This window comes from Vicia villosa, unplaced genomic scaffold (genome assembly GCF_029867415.1).
Source record: "Vicia villosa cultivar HV-30 ecotype Madison, WI unplaced genomic scaffold, Vvil1.0 ctg.000858F_1_1, whole genome shotgun sequence".
NCBI classification, from domain to species: domain Eukaryota; kingdom Viridiplantae; phylum Streptophyta; class Magnoliopsida; order Fabales; family Fabaceae; genus Vicia; species Vicia villosa.
Window position 1 is genome coordinate 178,448 of NW_026705387.1, and position 13,259 is coordinate 191,706.

Consider the following 13,259-nt stretch of genomic DNA (forward strand, 5'->3'; position numbering starts at 1 on the left):
GTTTTAATGACAAAATAAACCACAGTAAAATGTAGCTTTAAAACCATATTTTCTCTTTATTTCCAAGTTATAAACAAGTGCATATCAAAGTAAAAAATAAGCCCACATCGAATATTTACTACTAACGTAAAAGGTTTGTAGACTATTGAGGCAGAGAGTTGATTGGCCAAATTCAAAAGATTCAAAACTCAAACAAACTCTAAACTTGAAACTATTGAGTCTGGCCTTTTGATTTTCACAAACTATTCATTTTTTTTAACAAAATTGTATTCAAATATTATGTTTTAGTTTTACTTAATTACAATTTTTATTTTGATGTTACTTTATTTATGAAACTAATTTTCTTTTTTAAATTTGAAATTTTTTGACATTCTTCTTATATGATAATTTGTCATATTTTATATGTTATTAAAAAAATGAATATATAAATTATTTTAAGCGTGAAAATATGATAGAAGATCAAATTATTTGAATGTGAAATATAATAATTAATTATTTAAATGCTTTAAAGTAAGAAACCTAAAATTGTAATTAAAACTTATTTTATTTTTTAAAATAAACTGTACTTGCAATATTGAAGGAAAATAACTAAATTTATTTTGCCGGCTTTGTAACATAACATTTTTCTGTACATATATTAATTCATATATAATATGCAAAAATAATGAAAGAAAATAATAATATTTTTATTATAAATATAATATTTTTCTTTATATAATAAAAAATAAAAAAACTTCTGGTGCAATTGTGTATTTTATGAATTGCTATATGAAATATTAAATTTGTATTAGAAACTTTTTTATTGTAGATTTACATTTGAAACTTAAAATAACAATTTATATTCCTAGCTATTACAATTTCTCATAAATATAAATTTCACTTAACCCGAAATTGCATATTTGCAGATGCCACATGAGGCAAATCTTTTGATTAATTGTTGTTAGTCATCAAGGCCATTTTTCTAAAAGAGATAGAAGTCTGTTATATGTGTGAGGCACATGACAAGGTCGTCGAGTGACTGCAGCTACGGTAAATATGGTTCCAATTCCAACAAATTCAGAACATTGAAGGCTAGGTTTGAGTCCCACATCGAATAATTACTATTATTATAACATGTTTATACATTGAGGCAATTAATTGGTTGGCCAAGTTTAAGAGATTCAAACTTGAAAGACTTTCTTACAAAGAGTCAATTGGATTTGGCCTTTTGTTTTGTATCATTAATAATTATTATTTTTTTTGTTTTGCATCATTATTGTGAAAATATAAAAATATATTTTCGAACCCATTCATAATATACACACTTCAGCGTTTCGAAAATGTATTCCCATAAATGATTTGGTATTTTTGGCCAATGTAAATTAGACATTTTTCAACAATTTAGTTATTTTTGTCACACGAATCACTTATGTTAAGTAAGAGTTTAAAGAAACTTGATAAAATGGTCAAGAAACTTGAATTAAAAATCAGAGAGGGAGAAAAAAGAAAAACAAAATGGTCAAGAAACTTGATAAAAAAATAAAGAGTTTAAAGAAGGCAGTTGAATATGCCACCGCTGTTGAAACACGCATAGCGGCAAGCAACAAAAGATTTAGACATATTGATCCGGGATTTATCGTCATCAGAGATGGAGAGATGCTATTCAACAGTTTCTACAATTTCGAGCTTGGATTTGAATAAAAAAAAAAGATAAAAAGATATAAACAGGAAAAAATAAACACATTCTTAGAAGAGAAATAACTTATTAGGAATGTAAATATATTCACTCTTCACAAACATACACTTACCAACCTGTTATACTCAACCTACGATACTCATTTATGTTATCACGTATCTCTCACATAAGCGTCCATTTCTGGAGTACAAACGATATCATCTCACAACTAAGGTTATCTCTAACGCGAAGCTGCGAGAACATCCGTATTCTCGCGTTGGCGATCTCTCGCGCGCCGCTCAAACACGAAAGCATTACGTAAAGATACAAAAGGTGAATGCTATCTCTAAATCTATCTCTAGAATTCAGAACCAACAGATTATCATCCTAGATAAGGATTCAAGAAGTTTATCTCTAAAGCAACCAAAATCCCCAACATAGAGCAAAAATCCAGGATAACATCAACAAAGATATGTAAAGCAAGTTAAATATAACATTATAATCGGTAAATATACATAAGATTCGAGTAACTATACAAACAAACCCAACAAAGAGAATAAAAGAGATAAACCAAACATCTCGCGAGTTGTCAGCTCCGATTGATGAGAAATCCACCTCCGATCTTCCAAGTGCATGACCGGGTGTTGTTTTCTAAGCTAATCCTACTATAAGAATGAAGATGATGGAGTTGGGACCAAAAACTTTCCCAAAACCATAACCTAGAATGTGTCAAATGAAAGAATATAAAAGCAAAATCTGCTATGGTCGCTAAGAGCACTAACTCGTTTCGCTAAGCGGACCACCTTTATTCACAAATATCTGCAGCTGTACACGTAAGCTCGCTAAGCGGGGCTATCTCCGCTAAGCGGAACCAAAAATATGGTTCGTCTCTAGAAAGCACGCTGGACGGTCGCTTAGCGGACTGTTCTGCATAATTTTGCTTATTCAGCTCCAAAACTGCGCAATCGAAGCCGTGCCTTCGACCCTTTATTCCTCTAGGCTCCGATATGCATGAATACCTATAAAAACAAAGGAAAAACAATTAAACGATAAATAAAATAGTTGAAACCTAAAGTATGTGAATATATACACAAAAGTGGGAATTGTATGACAAAAACCATAGGAATAGAATTGTTTAGTGCCACAAATATATACTCAAAATAACGATATTTTGACACTTATCAACCAATACCATCAATAGGTTGAAGATGCATGTGAAGCAACATGCAGATTTGTTAGAGTCTGAACAAGGAAATTGAATATTCCACCACTATCATTATTAGTTTAAAGAGGCATGTGAAGAAGCATGCATATTTGTTGGAGAAGGCGAGGATGGAGACAGTTTTTGCTATGGAATAGGGCTTGATCATTAAAAAATTCAAGTGGAATTTTGTATCTTAAACTCTCTTTGATCGAGTTTTATTTTTTAACATGGTGGCTGTTTTGAAAGTATAATTCAAATTGTGTAACCCAACCCCAACCCCAAATCAATTATTTGGCTTGAAAGTTAGTTACTTATATATATATATATATATATATATATATATATATATATATATATATATATATATTCAATAATAAACCCTATTTTTAAGACTTATACCCCATTCTTTTCTCACCCAAAGTGCCTCACGCACTAACAAATTGATATCTAGAGTTCCGGTTAAGTTCTTGATCGTGTTTTTAAGAAAACACACGTCGGTGATTATGTTTCCGAGATCGTGGATAGTTAATCAATTGCTACAGAGATGAATGACACCAACGACATTACAAATTCTCTTCTAATCCTCGATGGCAAAAATTGGAATCGATGAATCAAGCAGATGAAGTCATTGTTCGATTTTCATGAAACTCTTGAAGTGGTCAACAATGGCGTCCCCGAGCTTGCTAATAGTGCAACCGATGCTCAGAGAGTCAATCACAAGAATGCAAAGAAGAAAGATTGTAAGGCTGCATATTTTATTTAATATGCAGTAGATGCAGTGAACCTTGATCAGATTTCTCATGCTAAATTGGGGAAAGAGGCATGTGATATTCTTTTCAAGTATTTCGAAGAAGGCGAGAAGGTTATAGTCATCAAATTACAAACGCTGCGAAGGTAGTATGAATTACTACAAATGGGAGAAGAAGAAAAGATTGCAAGATATGTATATAAGGTGCAAAATCTTGTCCATATCATGAAAGATTGTGGTGAAACCCTAACTAATAAGATGATAGTTGAGAAGTTCAAGCGTACTTTGAACTCTCACTTTGATCACATTATCGTATCTATTCAAGAATCCATCAATCTTAAAACCCTAAAACTAAAAGATTTGGTTTGTTCGTTGGAGGAACATGAGATGAGGATTGTTAAAAGGAAAAGTTTTCAAGATTCAGTACAAACACTACAGACTCAGACGTGGAAGAAACATGGTGGTTCCAACAAGTTCAAGGGAAAAAGAGATAAGAATCAGAGCAAGAAGTCTTGGTCAATTTGTCAAAAGCATAAGGTCGATGATAGGTCTTCTGAATCCTTGAAAATAGGAGAAGGAAACTCCTATCAGAAAGATAAAGAAGAAAAAAAGGTGTGGAGTGCTATAACTGTGAAAAGTGGGGTAATTTGGCCCAGAGTTGTTGCTACAAAAAAAAGACAAGGAAGCAACAAAAGGTAAGGATGAAGGAGAAAACCATGCACGACAAGATTCATATGATCATGAAGATTTGGTGCGCATGACTACAATTACAAATGAGCATGTCGATTCTAAGATCTGGTTCCTCGACATAGGCTGCTCGAATCACATGACTGGTAAAAGAGTGTGGTTAGCAGATTTCGTTGTGTCGAAGAAAAGCATGGTCAAACTTTCTAATAATAGCTTGTTGCAAGAAGAAGATACTGGCGACATAGTTATTCAAAGGAGCAAAAGCTATGATCAACGATGTATTATATGCACCTGGAATGAAGTGCAATCCTCGAAGTATTGAACAATTAGTCGAAAAATGTTTCCTAGTTGTTATGAAAGATGGAGCCTTGGAGCTGTTCGAAACTCGAAATAATTTGGTCTTGAAATCTCCCATGTCAAAGAATAGAACATTTAAGACCATGATCAGTTTGACTGAGGTACAATACCTGAAAACTTAAGTCTTTGATCGGTTATGGAATTTGAGGTTTGGCCATATGAACTTTAGGTCACTCAATCAACTGATCAATCAAGATATGGTAAATGGTATACAAAGTCTTATGATTCCCGACAAACTTTATGAAAATTTCTTGGTAAGGAAGCAGTCCATAAAGTATTTGGTTTTGATTATGCCGATGATATCCTCTTGTATATTAGTAGTACATTCATATGTATGTGTCCCCTTTGAGGATCATACCATTGTTAGAAACGTGTATTTTGTCTCAATTTTTTATGAGTATAGTCTAAAAAGTTGGATATATGTGATCAATAAAAAACAAAAATTATTTGAAATCTTTAAGGGATTTAATATTCTTGCCACAAACTAGAGTGAAAAGAAGATTAAGGTTCTGCGAACAGATGGAGGTACCGAATACAAGTCCAATATATTTGACGAGTTATGTGCAAAATATGGTATTGATCACGAGGTAACTGCTCCTTATACTCCTCAACATAATGTAATAACATAAATAAGAAACAAGACATATTAGATATGAAAAGATTCATGCTGAAGTAGAAGAATCTGCCAAAATCCTTATGGGGTGAAGCACTCACCCCTACTGTCTATATATTGAAGATGTGTCCTACAAAGAAACTGAAGAACAAGGTTCTTGAAAAAGTTTGGAGTGGAAAAATACCATCACTGAGACATATGAAGGTGTTTGGCTCTATTTGTTACAAGCATATCCCTGATGCAAGAAGAAGAAAGCTTCATGACAAACATGAACCTATGATTCTGGTAGGATATCAAAAAACTGGAGCATATAAGTTATTCAATCTAATTAATGAGAAGATCTTAATGAGTCAAGATATTATGATTGATGAGAATTCTACATGCGATTGGAATTCTAGTGATGCAATTAACAAGCCTTTGATGAGTTATGGCATCAACAAAGAAATTTTAGTCGATGACACTCATGTCGAAGTGGAAGTCAAAGAATTTGTTAACATTCCTAACACAGTCGAAGTCAAAGGGAAAGAGTCAAAGGGGAAAAAGTCAAAGGGGAAATAGTCAAAGTCAAAGAGGGTGTAGCTATAGCATAAACCAAAAATCTTAAAGAACTAGAGTTCATCCAGCAAGACTTCAAGACTATGAAGTGGTTGGTGATGATGAAGTCGCACTAGATGGAGAATTAGTTCATTTTTCTTTACTTGCAGGTGCTGAACCAATCAACTATAGCGAGACTTTAAAGAATAAACAACAAAATTTATCTATGGTTGAAGCGTTACAAGAAATCGAAAAAACAAAACATGGGAGTTAGTCAAATTGCCATCACACACAAAAGTTATCAAAGTGAAGTGGGTGTTCAAGTTGAAGCATAATACTGATGGGTCGATAACAAGACATAAGGAAAGGTTTATAGATCAAGGATTTCTTCATAGAAGGATTACCCGACTACTCTGAAGTATATGCACCTGTTGCAAGATTGGAGACTGTCAGATTGGTGGTATTCTTGGCATGTGTGCAAGGTTGGTCGACATTTCACTTCGATGTAAAATCAACATTTTTGAATGATCATTTAAATAACGAGATATATGTCACATAACCTCCTGAATTTGTGATACAAGAGGATGCAAGGAAAGTGTACAAGTTGCATAAAGTCCTTATGGTCTCGAACAAGCACCTAGGGCATGAAACAAGAAGATTAACTCATACTTAGTTGAATTGGGATTTTTTAAATACAAGTATGAGTATGGTGTCTATGTTCAGGTTGTGGCACAAGATATAACTATCATCTACTTATATATCAATGACTTGCTGGTAATTGGAAATAGCATGGAGAAATTTCCGAAGTTCAAAGAGTTGATGATGACGAGTTTGAAATGTCGGATCTGAGAAACCTCATTATTTCCTAGGCATGTAATTTAAAATTACCAAGCAAGGTATGATGTTCCATCAAAGGAAGTATGTCTAAAAGATACCCAAGAGATTCAGAATAAATGTTTCGAATCCTGCATCTTCGCTTGTCGAACCATATTTGAAACAAGAGAAGCATGGAGAAGAGGACAAAATCGATGTAACTTTGTTCAAATAAATTGTCGGATTTATGAGATATGTGTACAAAAGTCGACCTGATATAGGTTTTTCTATTGAATATGTGAGCAAATACATGAGTGAACCAAAGATGTCACTCATGAAGGCTGCGAGAACAATCCTGGGATACTTAAAAGGATTAATAAACTGTAAAATTTTGTTTCCACAAGATTCTAAAAGCAAAGAAGCTATAACTAATTGCTATGTAGATGTTGATCGGTGTGAAGATAAGGAAGATAGAATAAGCATAACTGGTTACTTCTTTCATGTATGTGGTGCTACAATCCCATAGTGTTCGAGAAAGCAACATGTGGTGGCATTATCATCATGTGAAACTAAATATATAGCAGGATTCTATGATGTGTGTCAAGCAATTTGGATCATATATGTGCTGGAAGAGATGGTGGAATGGATATGCTTAGACAGATTAAGGAGTTTTTTGTCAGGCCTCACCTTGTTATTGCTACTCCCGGGAGGATTAATGTCTTGCCTAAGGATAATCCGGAAATTGCTCCTGTTTTCTCCAGGACTAAGGTATTGCTCATGACGAATTTGGTGAATTGATGCAATTGATTTTAGGCCGATTTTAAATAAAAAAAGTTAGACTATGTTTGAATTGATGGAATTGAAAGAAGCAGAATGGAACAATTGGAACTGAGTTGAGCAGAGCGGAATGAAACTTAGATTCCATTCCATTGTTGTGTATTTTTTATAATTTAATTGAAGGGAACATAACAAATTAGTTCATTTTATTGCATAAACCCCAAATCAAATGGAGTGAAAATTGAAGGATTGGATGAAATAAGATTGAAGTGAATTTGATCACGTTCCGCTCCATCCATTATTTCCAAGTCTAAACAATATAATCTTATTATTTACCATTTCATTTCATTCCATACCACCAATTCAAACATACCTTAGTTGAACGTGTTTCGTAAACACTTATATATAGGCTAATTATTTTCATGTGATCATCAAGAGTTTATGGAGATAAACTTTAAAAACGTTTATGGACATGTTTATTTCAATAAGCTCTCTCAAATAGTCTCACCACAAGAGCTAACAACCTCTCACATGTGTTAGAATCTCTTTCACATGTGTTAGTAATCAAAATTGGATACTTTACTTGTATGATTAAATATTACAAATATTTATGCATTTATTTGTTTTAAAATATTCTAAGTAGATTAAAAATTGCTATGATTATGCTCTACTTGACACTTGCTTTTGTAGTTTCTTGTCTTGGATGAAGCAGATCGAGTCTTGGATGTTGGGTTTCAGGAGGAATTGAAATTTATTTTTCAGTACTTACCAGAAAACCGGCAGAACCTATTCTTTCTGCACCCACAACTAGTAATTTGCAGAAGTTGCGTGAGCGTTATCAAGATAAGCTGTATGCGTTCCAGGCTTATGAAGGGTTTCAGAAAGTTGAAAAGCTTACTCAACAAGCTGTATTCATCCCTAAAAAGGTGAAGGATGTGTATTTGTTGCATATCTTGTCTAAAATGAAAGATATGGGAATTCAGTCTGCCATTGTCTTTTTGTCTCCACTTGCAGATATCTCTCTAGATGTTGACTTTGTTATTAATTATGATGTTCCAAGGTTACTCATCTTTTCCAATTTTGCTATTTTTTTTTCATTTGTCTTTGAGGAATTTGATGAAATATATTTTAACTATTCACCTGTAGGATTCCACGAGATTATATCCATCGTGTTGGTCGTACTGCAAGAGCAGGAAGAGGGGGACTTGCTCTTAGCCTTGTCACCCAGGTAAGCACATTTTATTTTTACGATATGATAATCATGTCGAGTCCTTGTGGCTATTTATCTTAGGCATTGTTTGGACAATGTCAATTGTGACCAAGGTGTTTCATATATTAAACAAGATCATTTTAGGACTTTGATATTTGTTTTGCATTGATTTTCTTTTGTCATCAAATGAATTTGACATTTGTTAAGAGTCCCACATCGGACAATATATGGTATGAACATGTCCTTATAAGTGGGGGTAATCCTCATCCTATAAGTCGGTTTTGTAGGGTTGAGTTAAGCCCAACCACATTTCTTAACAACATTTGCAGAATGATGTTGATCTCATTCTTGAAATAGAGGGGCAACTTGATTTGATTGAATACAAATAAAATGAGGTGCTTTCTCTCATGAGGTGCTTGTTTGTGGCTTGTCAATATTATAGGTTTTTTTTAAAATTATTTTAATTTTTTAATGACTTGTCTACTTTGATGCATTGTAGGTTTTCAGTGCTAAAAATGTCGCAAAAATCAAGATGATAGATGATGGTTTTGAAGAGAAAGCAAAAAGAGCGGAAAAATCAGAAACTGAAAAATGCTAGAAGAAAAAGGATTATTAAAGCAAAGAAGTAAGAGAAAAAGAAATAAATAATTTTTCAAAGAAAGGAAATAAACATGAAAAAGTGGAAGTCGATGCTTCAGCTGATATATCATCACTGAAGAAAAGGAGTAAGAAGAGATAGTAAATTATTATACCTAGGAATTAATTCATAGAATTATAATTTCTCTAAACACGGAAATGGATTTTGAAGAGTTCTTCTTAATACGAGGCAAAAATGGAAGATATGAGAAAGTTAGAGGTATATTTTCAAGAATTGGACAAAGATGGGCTAAATCATAGTAGTGTTGCATATACATTATGTATCTGTAAATTGGGTTTTTCTTATGCATCCCTGCAAGATAACTGCAAGTTTGGGATGCATTTTTTAGTTTCTTCGATGCTTGGTCAAGTTAACTTTGGTCTAAGCTCAAAAACACCAAAAGCAATCCAATCTCTGAGTGAGGATAACAAACGAGTGAGTATAAAAAATGAAGCCTTTAGTATATATGCTATTCACAATTGGTGATTCAATCTTTTATATAAATAACTTAAAAATGATAATTTATGGTATCTCCAATGTGTGTGAATTTGGTTGTTACTGTGATTTTAAATTTTTGTTACCAATATTTCTCAGTTTACTTTATTCACCCATCCCAAGGGGTGAAGGTGAACACACTAAAAATCTGATTTTATTTTTCTATATTTTGGATATACATCTCCGAATGCATCTAATACACACTAAAGTATTGAAAATAAGACAAATTCCATTTATACCAAAAATTGAACCGGAGATGAATCTCTGAAATAACCATTGATGGTGTATTTAGTTGATTGAGCTAGTTTCTTTAACAATTCAATGACAATTTTATAGATGCATCTCCGAAATATCAAAGCGGAAAACTGAAAACACCACTTTGCTCTCAAAACCTTTTAAAAACTTCCTTCCATTCTCAATCAACTTTTGCACCCCAAAATAACATTATTGTGTTTTATCACATCAAAAGAAGCAAAAAAACATGAAATTTAAGGTAATGTACATGTATTTGCTTTCTCATTGCTTGCATTAATCTAGTTTTTAATGTGTAAAAATGAACGCTACGTCCGGAGATGGATTTTTTAAGTAGGTTACATGTTATCCGAATATGCATATCCAAATCGTTTTAAAATCTTAATTTCAATATTAAATCTGCTTTTTTGTTATGCTTGGTTGTATATATGGTCCACCCTGATACTTTTCACAAAGCTACCGTGTATATGGATGTTAAATTGGATGAAGTAGAAGATGGTGTTAAACTGAGTGATGTCGAAGATGATGTTAAACCGGTTGATATCGAAGATGATGTTAAACCGGTTGATGTCGAGGTGTGTGTTAAACAATTGTTGTCGAGGTAGATGTCCGTGAACAATTTACAACTAAATAAGTGTTTGATGATCATGAACATATGCTCTAATGAATCTCTATGGAGGCCGCCAAATTGGGGTTCAATGTTGTAATTGGGAGGTCTGATAATAGTTTTGATAGAAGACAGACATTTGTGACAAGGAGATGCGAAAGAAGTGGCACGTACACAAAACCTATTAGAAAGTTGAAACTTGATGACACCAGAATGAGAAAATATGAGTTTTCTTTTAAGGTGCAAGGATACCATAATGTGAATAATACATGAAAATTTAATGTCGTTTCTTGTATACATAATCATGACTTATGTTACAAGTTAGTTGACCATCCTATTGTAAGTATCCTTAATATCGAGGAGAAGGAACTTGTTTCTGACATGACATTGAATATGGTGTAGCCAAAAAACATACCTGCAACTTTGAAACAAAAAAGACCTAAACATGTCTCAAATATTAATCAAATATACAATGTGTGTGTCGTAAACAACAAGGAGATAAGAGAACCAAGAAATGAAATGCCACAAATGTTGAAGCTTTTGGATGATGATCACAATATTTCTAGATACATAGTGTTTGAGGATGGAGTCACCGTTTGAGATATATTTTAGCCCACCTTGATTCCATCAAGTTGATCAACACATTTCTAATTGTGCTCATAAATGATTCAACATATAAGACCAATAAGTACAGGCTCCCACTTTTGAAAAATGTTGATGTTACTTCTACGAAGATGATTTTTTCAGTGAGTTTTTCATTTTTGAAAAGCTAAAAAGAGGATAATGTTATGTGATACGGTGAACTGACTTTTTTAAAATGTTGCGGATAGCAAGAGTCGCCACAGACTTTTATTTTATCCAAATTAAACGGAAAGGCTAAAAGAATAGGAAAAACCTTTTAAATAAAACACTGAGTTCGGGGGGTAATTTATGCAAAGGGAAGGTGTAAGGCACCCTTTGCATCCACGGTTTTCCATGGGCTCTTAATTGCTTTGCTCTTTAGTTTTGAGGCCAAATTTTTTAGAAAGGTAGAAGAAGAAGAAATAAGGACTTTAGCTCGTAAATGAGCGTAGCCTTATTGAAGTTTTTAAGATGAAGAGTAATAAAAAGATTTTTAAACCAAAGCAAAGCAATTAGGGGCAAATTACCTGGTTAGATGAAAAATGTTCTTTTAGCCTTTCAAGGTAATCCATACCATAGGAGGGTAGGGAAGTCCTTTTATTTGGAGGTTGAAGGGTCGTCGAATTATCGTTCGCCACAAGACTGTCCCATGCCATATAGGGGCAGGTAGTATAAGGGAAGGATCAGAATAGCCTTTCGTTTAGGCAACTAGAGGATACCTCAGCACTTCGTAGGCAACTTCGAGGCAGCATCATTAGGGACTTATGATCTTTGAATAAACTGAGGGCAACATTGCTGAGGTATCCTCGTATTCAAGGGGCATGGCTATTCTGCAAAAAAACAAGGCAACAGACAAAAGGCAACAAGAAGGGTACCATAAAGGGTGCGTGGGTGCAACAATCACGTGATCAGATTCAATTATATTATCTTGTAATTAGGTGATTCTAATTCAATTCAGGGTTATCACTCCCTAGGATTACTAACCACACAATAATATAATATGGCAGATTTAAGTGCCTTCAAGACCACACGATACAACCTCGGAGCAGATACAAAAATATTATGGGAATTGGGGAAGAAAAGCAATAAAACCCCACAAGGCAGAGAGTTCTGACATAAGCAATAATAAAAGGAAAACAAACTAAATTGAGTTTCAGAGTTACCGAACATTTGAGCTTTGACTGGTTTGTTAACCCTGAAAATTGGAAAAGGAAAAATAGACAGAAAAGGTGTGAGTGTATTGCCAGTTCATTGATCAAAAGGATACAATTAAATAATTGAAATTAAAAGGAAAAAAATAATTAAATTAAATTTAAAGACAAAAATAATTATTTAAAATGAAATAGAATCGGAGACTTAGCTTTGATCTGATATGGTTCGTAGTCGGAGGAAACCCTAGTGCTAACCCTGAAACTGCACAAAGAAACAGAAAATTCTTAGTGTAGGTGTGATCTTCGTAAACCCTGATTTAGGGCATAAGTTAACCATGGTTAATCGAATAAATAAAATCAATTTAATTAATTATTGGTTTTCAACCTAATTAATTAAATCGGTAAAAAAATAAGGTTTCGATTAAATATCCTAACCCTAATACGTAATTTAATCAATTAAATAAAAATCTTTATAATTAATTAAATTATTTAAATAATTTAAATCGAATAATCATGTACATCAAAAGAATAAAAATTATTTAATAAATAAACTTTTTACTATTTATATGTTTTTTGTGAGAAAGGAAAAAAATTTAGAATGATTTTTATTAAAACGAATTTTGGAAAAAAATGGAATATATAAACCAAATAAAATAAGTGAACAAAATAATGTTGTACAATTAAAATAAAAAAATAGAAATACTCAGCTTAAAATTCAGTGTGGCAGGCTCATGAAGGTTCACAGTGGATCTGATGGCATGATTTTTTTTTAAAAATTGTTGTGTCCTGGGGGATTCGAACCCAGGCTCCTCCTCTCCCGAGCGAATACCTCTTGCCACTTGAGCTTCCTTGCTAATATGTTTAATATACACCAACATCAATATATAAAATAACATGTC

General features: G+C 33.1%; 1 pseudogene; it reads left to right on the top strand.

The window, feature by feature from the left end:
• Positions 1–6,920: 6,920 nt before the first annotated feature.
• LOC131631737 (DEAD-box ATP-dependent RNA helicase 36-like) lies at positions 6,921–9,336 on the top strand (annotated as a pseudogene).
• Positions 9,337–13,259: the final 3,923 nt, after the last annotated feature.